This window comes from Mauremys reevesii, linkage group 8 (genome assembly GCF_016161935.1).
Source record: "Mauremys reevesii isolate NIE-2019 linkage group 8, ASM1616193v1, whole genome shotgun sequence".
Taxonomy (NCBI): domain Eukaryota; kingdom Metazoa; phylum Chordata; order Testudines; family Geoemydidae; genus Mauremys; species Mauremys reevesii.
The window spans coordinates 89,692,546-89,707,032 of record NC_052630.1 but is presented as its reverse complement, the minus strand read 5'-3'; the positions used below and the strand labels follow the sequence as shown (position 1 = coordinate 89,707,032).

General features: G+C 42.2%; 1 protein-coding gene and 1 long non-coding RNA gene across 4 annotated transcripts in view; one reads left to right on the top strand and one right to left on the bottom strand.

Annotated features, from left to right (window-relative positions):
* The window catches only part of GNG12 (G protein subunit gamma 12), a 149,061-nt gene that overhangs the window by 109,212 nt on the left and 25,362 nt on the right, over nucleotides 1-14,487 (bottom strand). For all 3 annotated transcript variants that reach the window (XR_005583726.1, XM_039485008.1, XM_039485009.1), the window contains exons 2-3: nucleotides 12,977-13,035; nucleotides 10,505-10,622 (exon numbers count right to left, since the gene is read on the bottom strand). The gene's annotated coding sequence lies outside the window, so the exon portion shown is untranslated. The remainder of the gene's footprint in view (nucleotides 1-10,504; nucleotides 10,623-12,976; nucleotides 13,036-14,487) is intronic.
* LOC120370398 overlaps nucleotides 1-14,487 on the top strand; it is a 37,218-nt gene that overhangs the window by 16,457 nt on the left and 6,274 nt on the right. The window lies entirely within an intron of this gene.

The following is a 14,487-nucleotide window of genomic DNA, read 5'->3' as shown; positions in this document are numbered from 1 at the left end:
ACAGAAGAGAAATTATTCTTAACCATTCCATAGAAAAATATTAAGCCTGAATATGGCTACATGCTTTGCAGAATGTTGACATTTTTGCATTATCAACTACTAATCATACCATCAAGGCAGCTAAATGTAAATATCACTTTGCCACAGCACTTTCCCCACACTTACATAGGATTTTCCATAAATGATTCACCTGCATCAAGGTGATTCACCTGAAAATAAAGTCAACAAAGCAGGTGATGTTTCCCACAGTTCTTCAATGTATTTAGTGACCTCTCACAGCACATTTTCAACATCCATACAACTAAGATTAAAACAAATGAAAATAAACCTTTGTTAGAATTTAAGAACCCAATTTTTAAATAGGCCTCAACATGGCCTCTAATATTTTGGACATATTTAGTGGTTCCTACAACTGCCATACATTTATTATACTACTACTACTAAATTATAATAATTTTTGCATTTAACTAATATCTTCTGAGAATTTCATAGTGCTTTGCAAACATGATTAAATTAACTCTCACAATACCCTTATGAAGATGACTGGCATTACACTCAATGGCATTTCTCTGTTTGTCTGTAACATAACAACTTTGGAATTGATTGGATGTTATGTTCAAAAGTATCTTGTTTCTTTGATGGCATTTCTCTGTCTGTAACACGACAACTTTGGAACTCCACATCCAATCAGACACCTTTTCTGTTGAATGTGGATTTCACTACCACCTACTCTACCGTTGTCACCTCAAGATTAGACTACTGTTATGCTTTACATAGTGCTGTACCTAACAACTATTCAGAAACCAAAGTTAGGGTATGGCTACACTTGCGAGTTGCAGCACTGGTGGAGGCTTTCCAGCGCTGCAATTAGTAAGTGGCCACACCTGCAGGGCATTTCCAGAGCTGCAACTCCCTGGCTGCAGCGCTGGCCATACACCTCACTCAGCATGGGGAATAAGGATTGCAGCGCAGGTGCTGCAGCACTGGTCATCAAGTGTGCCCACACACCAGCGCTGTTATTGGCCTCCAGGGTATAAGGGTGTATCCCAGAATGCTTTTAACTAAATTACTCCCTTTGTTTTGTTATGCAGCCTCTCTTTGTTTTGCTGTGAACCTCCGGAGCTCCGTTGCTACCGGAGCTGCTCATCAGCTCCTGTTTGCTGTGATCAATCTGTGAACAATCAAATGAGATCCTCCTCCCTGCGTGATTCACAGGGGTTGAGTGTTTGCATTTTGCTTGACCAGCAGTGAGAAAAGGAGTCATTCACAGAGGTTGAGTGTTTGCTTTGCTTGAGAGAAACGGGGGGAGGAGGCAGAGGGGGGAAGAGAGTATGTTGGATGCAGGCTGTTTGCAGTTAACAGTAAGAGGGTGGGAAAATTTTCTGATTTTGCAGTGTCAGTTCCAAAAATCCACTCTCTCTTCCCCCCCCCCCAGTCCCTGTCACACTGCCCCACACCCCCCTCTTTTGAAAAGCACGTTGCTGCCACTTGAATGCTGGGATAGCTGCCCATAATTCATCACTCCCAACAGCGCTGCAAATGCTGCAAATGTGGCCACGCTGCAGCGCTGGTAGCTGTGAGTGTGGCCACACACCAGCGCTGGCCCTGCACAGCTGGACGACCAGCACTGCAACTACCAGCGCTGCAGATTTGTAAGTGTAGCCATACCCTTAGATCAGTTAGACCTGCCTGCCGCCTAGTGTGTCAGCAGCATATTACACCAATACTCTGAATTCTGCAGCAGTTCTTTATTAGTTTTTATGGTGGTAATTACATTCTATTTCTGATCTGAAAACGGACTATAAAAATGACATTGTAGAGTTCCATGTTTATGGTCTCTGATTTCATATTAAATGTGCTCACTTTACAAGTGAACATTTTTTCAAACTGCCAGCTCTGCAAACTCCCCAGTATGGGTTCAGATGGTTATCGCCACCAGCAACAAAGGTTCTGCAGGACAAATTACACATGTACCACCCCTTCATTTCTAAGTTGTGCCCTCAGGGATACCTGTGCAATGACCTTATCTTCTAATTATGTTCTCAGTGACACTTGTGAACCGCACTGCCCTTACATGGAAATTTGTAGACAAACTGGTAGATGATACACAAGGAGGAACAGAATCCAGCTCAGTCTCTCCTCCGCTGCTTTGACTCTTCAGAGCTAACAGGAGTAAAAAGCAGTGAACTTACTGTCACTTAAATCATCCGTTTTTCTTCTGAATACTGAGATAAAGCAGATCTGTTGAGTAAGCTATGTTTCACAATACATCTGCTCCTTTCAGGTGTTGGTTTTGAGCTATAAAGCCACCTGCTTCTCTTGAGAGTCTGCCACAGCTACAATTGTTGGAGGCACTTGAGGTGGGATCTTGATTAAAATGGGAAGGGCTTCTGACAATGTGTTTTTTATGAAAGGACCTGGACTTTGGAATTCACCTAAGCCTCTGGGTCTGAAACAGCTCAAGTTTATTCCCTGGAAGGCATGCTTCTAGACAACTATTTTTTCAGGCATTTGGGGTCTTAAAAGGTATGCGGTTTGTTGGGAGGGAGGGAGAAGTGTTACCTGAGTGCTGGTTAGTTAATTTAGCTATGGGGGTTCTGGTTGTTCTAGACCAGGTTTGCTATTTTAAAATGAGTTGTGTAATTTAAAAAAATTGGCCTCAGCCAAAATTTTCAAACTTGAGAGGCTAAAGTTAGGCACCAAAGTCCACAGTTAGGAACCTAAAATACATGGCCTGATTTTCAAAGCGATTGAGCACCCAACAAAACTGGTCAGCCTATAAAACCTGTGTTGTGTACAGGTATTTAAATGTCTCTGTAACTGAAATTTCACAATCCAGTTTGACTATTTTCAGGTCCCTGAGGGAATTACCCATTGAAGGACCTTATAAGAATACCTGACATTGCCACCCTACTGAATTGCCTGGTTCCCTGCATTGGAATTTGCCTAAAGGACTATGTTTAGACTCCTTGAACTTTTGAAGCCAAGCACATCTTTATGGATAAGCTTCCATACAGGCAGCCTGTGGTGATCCAGTGAGGCTCTTCCTGAAGTGACAGTCCTTCTGCACATCCTCCCTTAAGGGTCCTAAACAAATAAACTCATTCAGAGTTTAACACCAACACTGGACTCAATGCTGTGCAATACACAAAAACACAGTTAATCCTTGCCAAATGAGGTCATGCCAAATGAGTTTGCAGGCCCCAAGACTGAAAAAACCATATGCATGTACCTAACTTTATGCACAAGTACTCCCAGGGAAGTCGGTGGTGCTACTAATATGCACGTTCAGGTTTGCAGGATCATGCCCTAAAAGAGACCCACTAAATAAAAACATGCACCAGGAACTCCAATGATGGGAATAAAAAGGGTTTTATTTGTTTACGATCTATTTAAAATTTCAAAGTCACTGAGGAGTTAAACACAACAGTGTGGGGTCAAGTTGATGACCTAATTGAAAAGGACTTATTTAAAGAATTTCTGCAAAAGTAAAATGTCACTAAATATGATGCATATTGCAAAGCTATTAAATAATTAAAATACTACAAGAGTTCAAGTTATTTTGCTCTGTGTAAAGTCTGAGGCAGTCATGAAGGTTATGGAAAATGTGATTTTTCCTGATCTGATATAATCACTCCCACCTTTTCCATGGTATTGCTTTGATTTTTTTGTTTGTTTAACATCAGCTACCTTAAGGAGAAGAGGAACACTGCTGACAAGTGTAAACCACTGCTGTACTGAGTGCAATCTGCAGAGGACACAAGTCAATTTACAGATGCAGTTAGAGAGCCTTAGCTTTTTGGCTCAAACTATAGCAGTTCATGGTTTTAGTTCTGGAGGTCTCCAGTTTGCTCCCTGGTGTGTCAGCCAAGATGCCAGCCGTCCCTAGGATAGGGATGCATGCTCTGTAATGCCAGTCAGATGATTAGCTCTCCCATTTGCTGTGCTCCAGGACTGGAGATCCACAGTGCAAGCAACTCACTGCTAGCTCGCTAAGCCAGTCTCATCTTCACTGCTTTGGATGGCTGGGGTTCTGGAGGGCAGGCTCCTCACCGCTGTCTGCTTCCTTAACAAAATAGTCTAGCTACCCAGGCACTGCAATATGAGATGTTTCATAATCTAATGTATAGGAACAAAGAGAGGTGGGGTAATTAGGCCCAGAATAGTCACAACGACACCTAGCGGCACAAATGAGGGGGAGAAAAGTAATTGCCACAGCTGAAGCAGCACCAGGACCCAACAAAGACAGCAGAGCTAAGGGGATGGCATCTGCCTATGCTATCAAACCCCCACTGCTCACCCCCAGCTCTACACCAGGGTGGAGTGGCAGCCCCCACATCAGTTCCCCGCTCCCATAAGTTCCCTGTGCAACAGCCGCCCAGAAGGCTTATCCATTGCCCGGCAGTTCAGCTGTCCCTCCCCCTACTGCCGTGTGCTGCTCCTGCCCTCTGCCTTGGAGCTGCTCCCGGGAGCCTCTTGCTTGCTGTGCGGGGGGGAGGGGGAAGAGAGGTGCTAATGTCAGAGTGTCCCCCTCCTCCCCGCTGCTGCCCCCCACTACTTTACCCCTGTGACGTTGCACTCTATATGGTTTTATAAATATATGCTAATGAGTGAATATAATGTAACTGGAATATGCTTCATGCAAAAGGTCTCTTGTAAGGTATTACAAAGTTTATAATCTACTGGGTGTGGTCATCCTATTTGTATAAATGTATCACTCTTGTATCTGAAACTAGAAATATGAAATAAAACTCTGAGGGCCTATTGTAATTATGCAAAGCGTGGGCCATTAATGGTGGTTTGGAATCTTGATGACTCCCGTCAACCAGGACAATTGACTGTGGATGGCTCTGTTTGCAGACACGCCTTCCTGTGAGTCAGGCTGGGAGGAATGAAGGCTTGAAGCCTTGCAGTGACATGTGATCATGTCACCTGAACTGGAATCCATCTTTAACTTGGTGTCTTTCCATTGAGAAGGAGGGGGTGGGAACCCAGAGAGGGACAAAGAATTCCCGCCTTATGCAAAAGATATATAAATGGGTAGGTCAGAACAAAGGGGAAGCCATCATTAGGAATTCCCTAGCTACCACCTGAGCTGGAACGAGAGCTGTATGAGGGGAAAGAATTGTGCCCAGGCCTGGAAGGTGTCCAGTCTGAAGGGCGGGGGGAAACTTACTGAAGCATCTCTAATGGTGAGATTATATGTATTCAGTTTGATTAGACATAGATTTGCGCATTTTATTTTATTTTGCTTGGTGACTTACTTTGTTCTGTCTGTTACTACTTGGAACTACTTATATCATACTTTCTGTATTTAATAAAATCACTTTTTACTTATTAATTAACTCAGAGTATGTGTTAATACCTGGGTGAGCAAACAGCCGTGCATATCTCTCTATCAGTGTTATAGAGGGCGAACAATTTCTGAGTTTACTCTGTATAAGCTTTATACAGAGTAAAACTAAGTTATTTAGGGTTTGGACCCCATTGGGAGTTGGGCATCTGAGTGTTAAAGGCAGGAACACTTCTGTACGCTCCTTTCAGGTAAGCCTACAGCTGTTAGGGGACATGATTCAGACCTGGGTCTGGCTTAAACCAGGCAGGGCACTGAAGTCCTAAGCTGATGGGGCAGGAAATCAGGGGCAGAAGTAGTCTTGGCACATCAGGTGGCAGCTCCCAAGGTGGGTTCTGTGATCTAACCCGTCACAACCCTATCTCCACAGAACGGGGGGGACACGACAGGGTTCAGGATGGAAGGAGCTTGCTGGCTGCACTGCTGTCTCAACTTGCTGAAAAGGCAATGTATTTAGAGTGGTGTCAGCGTACTTAAAGGGGCAATGCACGTCTGTCTGACACACAGTATGTTTCTCTGTCTCTCTCTGCCATGCTGTCTCCCCTCCCTCCATTTGTGCTGCCTTGTAGAGTGTGAGGCTACCATTAACAACAACGTGTTAACTCTTGAAGGCTCAGCCGAGTTCTAGTTCATCATTTAGCAGTATCCCACCCTCTGACTCTACCACCTCAACCAAGCTTCACAATCATCATTGCTGTGTACAGTATTAAACTGTTCAAAAACTTACTGTACATTATATAATATAGTTTTTTATCTGGTGGAAAATTTTTTCCCTGGAACCTAACCCTGCCTTTTACATTAATTCTTACGGGGAAATTGGATTCGCTTAACATCATTTCACTTAAAGTAGCATTTTTCAGGAACATAACTACAATGTTAAGTGAGGAGTTACTGTATCTGGTCAGGTCTCCCTACTGGTCATACCCAGTTTAGTCAAAAATGTCAAAATTATCCATCTTATTATCCAGCCTTATTAAAGACAGTCCAATGCCCTATACAAGTCCAGCGTCAATTTCAGCAGGTGATGTCCACATGTGCTCTGTCGTCCCAATGGTCTGGATCATCCACAAGTAAGAAAATTGACACAGCCATTGCAGCCATAGAATTGGGAAAAGCAGTGGGAAAAGATGGTATCTAACCTGAGTTCCTATATAACTTAGGTCCACACACATGGAAATGGATGATGCAGCTTTTCACCAACATCTTGGAGACCAGTGAAATTCCTCACATGTGGAGAGAAGTAAAGGTCATTGCAATCCTAAAGCCTGGAAAACCTGCAGATCACTCTTCTAGTTAATAGGCCAATCTCCTTCTTGACCACCACCACCTACAAGCTGATGGAGTGTATAATTCTGAAATGAATTGGGCCCACTGTGGATGCCAGCCTACCCAAGAAGTAAGCTGATTTTTGACTGCACAGAAATAGCTGCAACCAAGTCCTGCGCTATGCTTATAAGAAGCACACCGGATTTATTATTTTTTTTAAAGGGAAAAAGGCAGTATGCTGCATTTATTGAAGATACACCAACTAGCATATGCATTTACCAAAAGGCTCTGTTCATGCTCCGACACTCTTTAATGTATACATGAGCGATATACCTGAAACGATAGCTCAGAAGTTTGAGTATGCTGATGATTTGGCACTTGCAACTTAGGCCCATAGCTTTAAAGAGCTTGAAATGACCTTAACATCTGACCATAAGATCATGGAGTACTTCCAAAGGTGGAAGATGAGATCAAATCCAAGCAAATCAATAGTTTCTATTTCCCCACTTGACAATACAATCACACAAAACATTAACTGTTGAGTTTTGTCATGAAACTGTTATGACCCAAAACTAACATATCTCCGTGTCATTCTTGACTGCTCACTGACTTTTCATGACCACCTCAAGAAAGTAGCCTCTAAAGGTAAGATGTGCATCAATATTATTCAGAAGTTAGTGGGAACAAGCTGGGAAACAACTGCCTCAGTGCTATGAACACTGGTCTCGGCAGAGTCGCAGAGTACTGTGCACAAGTGTAGACAAGAAGTTGCCATACCCAACTTGTGGATGAGCAGCTGAATCAGACCATGCAAATCATCATGGGAACTTGAAAATCAACACCTCTACTGTGACTTTCTGTATTAGCAAACACTGAACATCCAGCTATCAGCCGAGATATAGCCACAGCATGAGAACTTAAACGTGCCAAAGACATCCCAGAACTTCCGATCCAACTGGTTATGGATAACATGCCCGCAAAACACCTGAAATCATGAAAACCACTGTGCACCACACATGACCACCTCATGTCTCTGGATCTGGCCAGGGAATGTCATACTTCCTACAAGCACACTTGGAGCGGCTAGAGGCATTCCATATGTGCTGTCAGCACCAAATCCTGAGCATAAAGTAGTTTGACTTAGTGTGAAATGTCATAGTTTTGCAAATATCTGGCCTTCCTTCAAGCCCTCGTTATATCCAAAATCAGCGTTACTTGCTCTTCAGCCACATTGCCAGGTTGGACAAAAATACCCCAGCATATCATGCTTTCACACTCTCCATCAACACGTGAAGTGGTGCATGCCCTGACACTTCCTGGTGCCACCCATGGGGCCTCCCCAGAGATTCATGGATTCACAGGATTGACTCCTATCTGGCAACTTCACCACACACCTGATATGGTATCATCCACCATAGTCGCTGTCATTAGTGTAACAGTCTTTAGTAGGCTATGGACGTTTGATAATGACTCCCCCGCCCAAGCTAACAGACCTCTTGCATCCTCTCAAAGAAACCTCTGTTATTTCAAAGCTGGACATCAGATTCAGGCTTGCTGAGCTGTCACATAGCTAGCCTCATTTCTAATTATAAATGCAAACAGAAAATCTTAAAACATAGTTAGTTTCTCTCTTACATAGGCTTCTACTTCTTTCACTTCCTTGTAAACTCAAGGGTTTTCACTGCCTTCCTAATATTAGAACAAGAGTGACACCTAGTGGACAGCAAATAAGTCAGATGTATCAGACTATCAACAAAGTTGATACCTGGAATTCGTAGTCCTTTATTTTATATTTTTATTTTGAGTTACATTAAAGAGATTAGTGTAATAGAAAAACTGTGTGTTGAGAAGAAACCTTAAAGTTTTGTCCTCGTCGAGAAATACAGGACATGATGCTAAAATAAAACATGGATTAAGAAACAAGATGCCTTACAATCACTTGGATTATGAGCTATTTGAGATGGGATTGTCTGTTATATGAAAGTACAGCTCCTAGCACAATAGAGCTTAAGGGTGAGATTCTGTGCTGTGTCAGAACACGCAGCCCTGGGGAAGGGAATAGTTAACATGGCCTTGAGTCACCTTTCTGCCCTCCTGATCCTGCATTGTTTTGGGGGACAGAGGTCCTAGAGAGTAATTTAAGACAGCCCTTGAGGCCTATTTTTCAGAAGCCTCTCTGGTTGTCTTAAGGGCCACAGTGCTGCCTAGAATCTACCATGCTGCATGCTGTGATCCCACCCTGACACACCGACTACGCTAGGGCTTGCAGTGGAGTCTTCAGAAGGTAGCCTTCTGGCTGTCTTCTGCATTGCCTGTGCCAGGACTTCTACAGCCCCTTTATGTCACTCCAGCTGTTTTACCCCATATAATGGGGTGAGAGCAGGGCTGAGGACCTCACCCCTCCTTCTGGACTCTTGGTGCTACACCAATACAATGGATTATTAACAATAATGCCAATGGTTACTAGTGGGGATTGAGTAGACCGATGTTTTTTGAATGCACGCTTTTCAACATAAAGCTTTTATAGCTAAATAAAAAAGCTCTAGAAAATCCCTGTTGTTTTGCACCTTTTAAAGATTTTTCCATTTTCTGTTTAATAGAAAAATTTTACATGCACAAATTATTTTTCATATGTCCTATTATCCCAAAAGGATTTCCACTCTAATATAATATGTACGGTACAGTATAAAAGACTGTAAATTTCAGTATGCAAAGTGAAACAGAAATAAATGAACTGAGATATGGTTTTATACAAGAGAGAGTTGAAGTCAGTGGTTTAAGCATAGGACTGGAATACCCGTTTACATCTTGCTTAGATTCTGATGTATATTAATACATTTCACAACCACTTCCATAATAAATAGTACAACAACATTTAACTCTTGTATCGCATTTTTCATTTGTGGATGTCAAAACACTTATGAAGGAAAAGTATCATGGTCCCCATATTACAGATTGAAAAATCTGAGGCACACAGAGGTACAGTACCTTTTCCAAAGTCAATCAGTTCAGTGCATGTGCACAGTGAGAGAGATCCCTTTTTAGAAGGAAACAGTTTTCAGATTCTTGCTTTCAAGAGATTATTCAGAGTGACAGGTTTCAGAGTAGCAGCCGTGTTAGTCTGTATCCGCAAAAAAAACAGGAGTACTTGTGGCACCTAAATTTGTTAGTCTTTAAGGTGCCACAAGTACTCCTGTTTTTATTCAGAGTGAGTACATTTAAAAAAAAATTAAGCACCATTTTCACTTATCTTTTAGTTTGGCTATATTCCTGAACAGCATAAAAAACCCTACTAAGGTGTAAGGAAGTGAAGGAAAGCATAAGGCATTTACTTCCAATTTTCTCAACAGGATTCAGCATACTGGATACTCAGTTAAGGACTGATTCTTCAAAGCCCTACTCCCAAGAGTAGCTCTTATGCAAGTAGTCCCACTGACTAATGGAGCTACTTCTGTGATTTAGGCTTTTTAAGGTCAAGCTCTCCTTTAGCATGTCTGGGGGATGAATGGCATGTGCAATTCTGTCAAGCACAACTGTTTGGTGGAGATGCAAATAGTGGAGAAAATAGGTCTTCCCCCCCCTCCATTTTTACTGATCACATTCCGAAAACTCAGACCATTACAGTAAATAAAAGTATAAGAATGAAAATTGACCCCTATACCTAGTTACTCTGAAACCACTGTAAATTATCTCATTCAGGTAATATCAACAAAATGTCATTTATAAGAACAATTCGTACTCCTCAAATTATAGTGAGATTTCTTTAAATCTTTCTCTAAGGAACTTACCAATTATCCTCCAGATGGTGCTGTCAGCCTAATCTACAATTGGAAAGTTTTCCGATCATCTAAAAAGAAGTCTCTCTCTCCATCAAAAATAGCTTACCTTACAGCATGTAGGGCAGAGATGATCCCGTGGTCAAAACACCGGAGTAGGAGTCAGGAGATCTGTGTTCGGTTTCTAGCTCCGCCACACAGTGGGTGTGTTGGGCAAATTCTTTAACCTGTAAAACAGGGATAACATCCACTTGAAAGGGCTGATGGGGGCTATTTGTCGAGTATTCAAGGTCCTTGTTTGGAAGGCACTATATAACTGCAAAGTCGAGGTGTTATGAATTTATCAAAGCTTTTATTTTTGACCATTTTATTGGTTCTGTGACAAGGAAGAGAAACCCATATAGAAAGAAGTGTTATATTTCAAGACTGTCAAACAAAATTAATTTATTTTAGCAGACACAAATCAGGAAGTCATCTGCAACTGACGGACTGCCAGTAAACTGAATGAGCAAACCAGAAGCATAGGCGCCGACTCCGTGGGTGCTCTGTGGCTGGAGCACCCACGGGAAAAATTGGTGGACCAGCAGTCATGCTCCCCACCCTTCCCCTCCTCCCTAGTTCACCTCCGACTCCTCCCCTGAGCGTGCCGTGGCCCCGCTTCTCCTCCCAGGCTTGCCACCTGTAACAAGCTGTGGGAGGGATGGGGGAGGAGCGGGAACATGGCACACTCAGGGGAGGAGGCAGGGATTTGGGGAAGGGGCGGAGTTGGGTTGGGGACTTTGGGGAAGGGGTTGGAATGGGGGCGGGGCACAGGCAGAAGAGGGCCGGGCAGGTGTGGAGTCGGGACACAAGCACCCACCAGCACCAGGAGAAGTTGGCACCTATGACCAGAAGGAGCATCATTTCTCAGCTTGGGAGAAGAACCCCATCCAAAGTAGCAGATGACACTCAGAAATTACCATTAAAAATACTGGAGCAGGGACGTTATCTCCTGAAATTCAGGCATCAGAGCAGCACACAGAAAAATGAAGTACAATCCAGGTCACTACATTTTTATTCAGGCTGGACTGGTATTGATCAGATGTCTGACATGCCTGCTTCTGCGCATGCTCTCTCACTCTCTCTCATCCGCCTCCCCCGAACAGCCATCACTGCTGGTTTTGGAGGTACGGTGCATAATGTATCTAGGTTTTTATATGGTCTCCATCACTGTATTATCTGAGTGCTTCATTTCACACGAGATAGTACCCTAATAAAAATCATTTGCCAACTTCTGCCTACCCACTTCCCCTTAGGAAAATCAGACAAACTGACTCTCGTCCTCCATGATCACACCTACCCTGTACTTATGTGAATTAACAACACACAGTTTCAGGGTTTTATAAATAAATGGGCAACCAAGTATCCCTGAAAACTGACAAAGTCCCTGTCGGTTTTAGAGAAGATATTGTTTAGTCTTGATTTTTGTAAACCCCAGTAGACTGGATAGATAACTGAATTTTTGGAACTGACAGTGAGCTGGGAAACATGTGCGCACTTCAGGGACCATCCACAGATTTATTGCGTGATCATATTACTCAATTAAGTCTCACAATCAGCAACCCTATGAGCCAGCTCTTCCTCAGACATAGGCCCTTGCCTATTCTATGGAAATCTTCCTAAAGTTTCCCATCATTGCTGACATCTGTTCAGCTCCACTAGTGTTAGCATCACTGGAAGTCTTAGTATGGATGGGATACCAGCTGCTGCTGATTCTTTTATGATTAATTATTATTAACAAACAAGTGATGATTAGAGCTGCTCTGAGAAGAGTTATGACACCATGTTAAAGATGCCAGCAGCCCACCTATACCAAGTTTCCTAATATGCTAACGCCAGTGAAGCTAAACAAGTGTTAATTATCGTGGAAAGTTTTTAGAAAGTTTGCATAGCACAAACAAGGCTGTACAATCAGATGTGAGCAGAGTCTGAGACTCTGAGCACTGCTGCAAATGGCAAGTCTACAGGAAGCTTGGCTGTCATGCAGGCAGTTACTGACCTAGACTTGGAAGTGCCATCCATGCTTCTGTTCACCTCCCCTACACATTGTAAGCACTGGACTGTTGCTGGGCATTAGGGATGATTGTGGCAGAGCAAAAGGGAGAAAAAGGATTGAGAGTGGATGTGTGAGAGGATATTTTGCAGAGGAAAGACATGAGGGAATAACTAAGGAAGGAAGATGAAAAAGGCTGAAGCAAGGGAAAAGACAGATGAGAAAGGAACAGAAGAAAATGGAGAAATTAGAGAAGATAAAAGCATGGAAAAATATGAGGAAAGAATGAACATCCAATACATTTAATTTGTTTAGTAGGTTCTTCATAATAAAAAGAGATTCAGTCGCTACTATTGCCTCCCAACCAAGTAGGATACGCAATTTATTCCAGAGCAACAAGAACGTTCAAATTCAGAGCCAAATATAAATGCTGATTTTATTTATTTTACTCCAGAGTAAAATTAAGGCAACTTGGTTTGAGAAATTGAATATCATGCCTTTGTATATTTTGCAATCAAAGACAGAAAAGGGTGTGTGTTGAAAACTTACCTAGACGAGCAGTCTTTCCACTTGTCCCAGCTTGTTCAGGTTTAATCAGAGTAGTAAATCTGTAACACAGTAAAATTAAAATATAGATAAACCCATAGTATAAGAAAGCCAAAGATTAGAATCGAACACCAACATTTCTTATTACAAAGACTACAATATTTTGAAAGTTTCCTTATAAACAGGCAAAATAAAAAACAAATTAAAAAAAAAAACACCCCACACACGCTGTATTCACCTCCCAAAGCATAAACCCAGTAGCGGCTATGGCCACAGCACAGGAAGTTTTCCCAAAGATGAGTGAAAAAAATCAGGAAGTCCCAAAGAAGCCGCCAAGAAGAACAGTTTTACATCTCTGCTCCAGACCAACTTCTACTGTTATGTCTACAAGAAACCAAAACAGATTTATCTAGCCAACAGATAATGGCTAGAAGAAGGCCAGTAAGCATACATGGTATCTACTTAACAGATAAAACATAGGAAGGATTATTTATCTCCCAACTCTTCAGACTTTTCTTGTCTTTTCCAACTGAGCGCCCTATGGGGCAGGAACGGCATCTTGTGTTTGGGAAGTGCCTAGCATATAGGTGACACTAAAGCAATCATAAAAAATAATAGTACTTCTATAATTCTGAAAAATGATCTGAACCCAGACCTCTTTGAAAAGTCAACTGGAGCTTGGTCTACTTTTTGGCATAGCTACATCAGTCAAGGTTGTGAAAAAAGTCACGCCGCTGTTTGACAGCTATGCTCAGAAAACACCCAGTGTAGAGACAGCTCTGTTGACAGAAGAGTGCTTCTGTCAAGGTAGCTAACATTGTTTGAGGCAGTGGTGTTCCTGCACTAGTAGAAATAGTCCTTCTTTGGGTGTTCACTGAATCTATATTAGGATATTAGCCAACACAGCTATGCAAGCATAGGCTCTGCGTTGTACACGTAGCCTCAGTGTCTGAAACTCTGGCACCCATTGAAGTCAATAGCTGAACTCCCATTCACTACAACAGGGTCAGGATTTCATCCCTTTTCCTGCTCCTGTTTATTGACTATTGAACATAATTGTAAAGAGAATCTCAGCCCCTCCCAGCATCAGGCCTTTAGCAACAATCAAGCTACTCACTCCCCTACCACATATTCTTTTTATTACATATTCAGTCTCACTTTAAATATGATAAAAATGAGCAAAAAAATTAAGCTTTTGGCTACAAGATTTTCATATGGTTTAATGTGTAGAACAAAAAAATTATATTAATTTTTCATTTTGGGAGAGATTATTTTTAAATCAAAGAAAAATGCGTAAGTGCACAATAAAAGTGTATGCTAGAACAAAGTAGAAACACTTCTAGCTAGAAACCTAGAAATAATTTTTCTGCACTGTCAGAGCAGAGCCAATAAACCTCAGTGCACAAGCAATGGAAGAGTGAAAGGTCAGTTTCAGGCATCCTGGAGAAGAGAGAAAGGTTGGTTTCAGGCATCATCAGTGAGAAAAATCATGATTTAAATAATTGGGAGAGAAA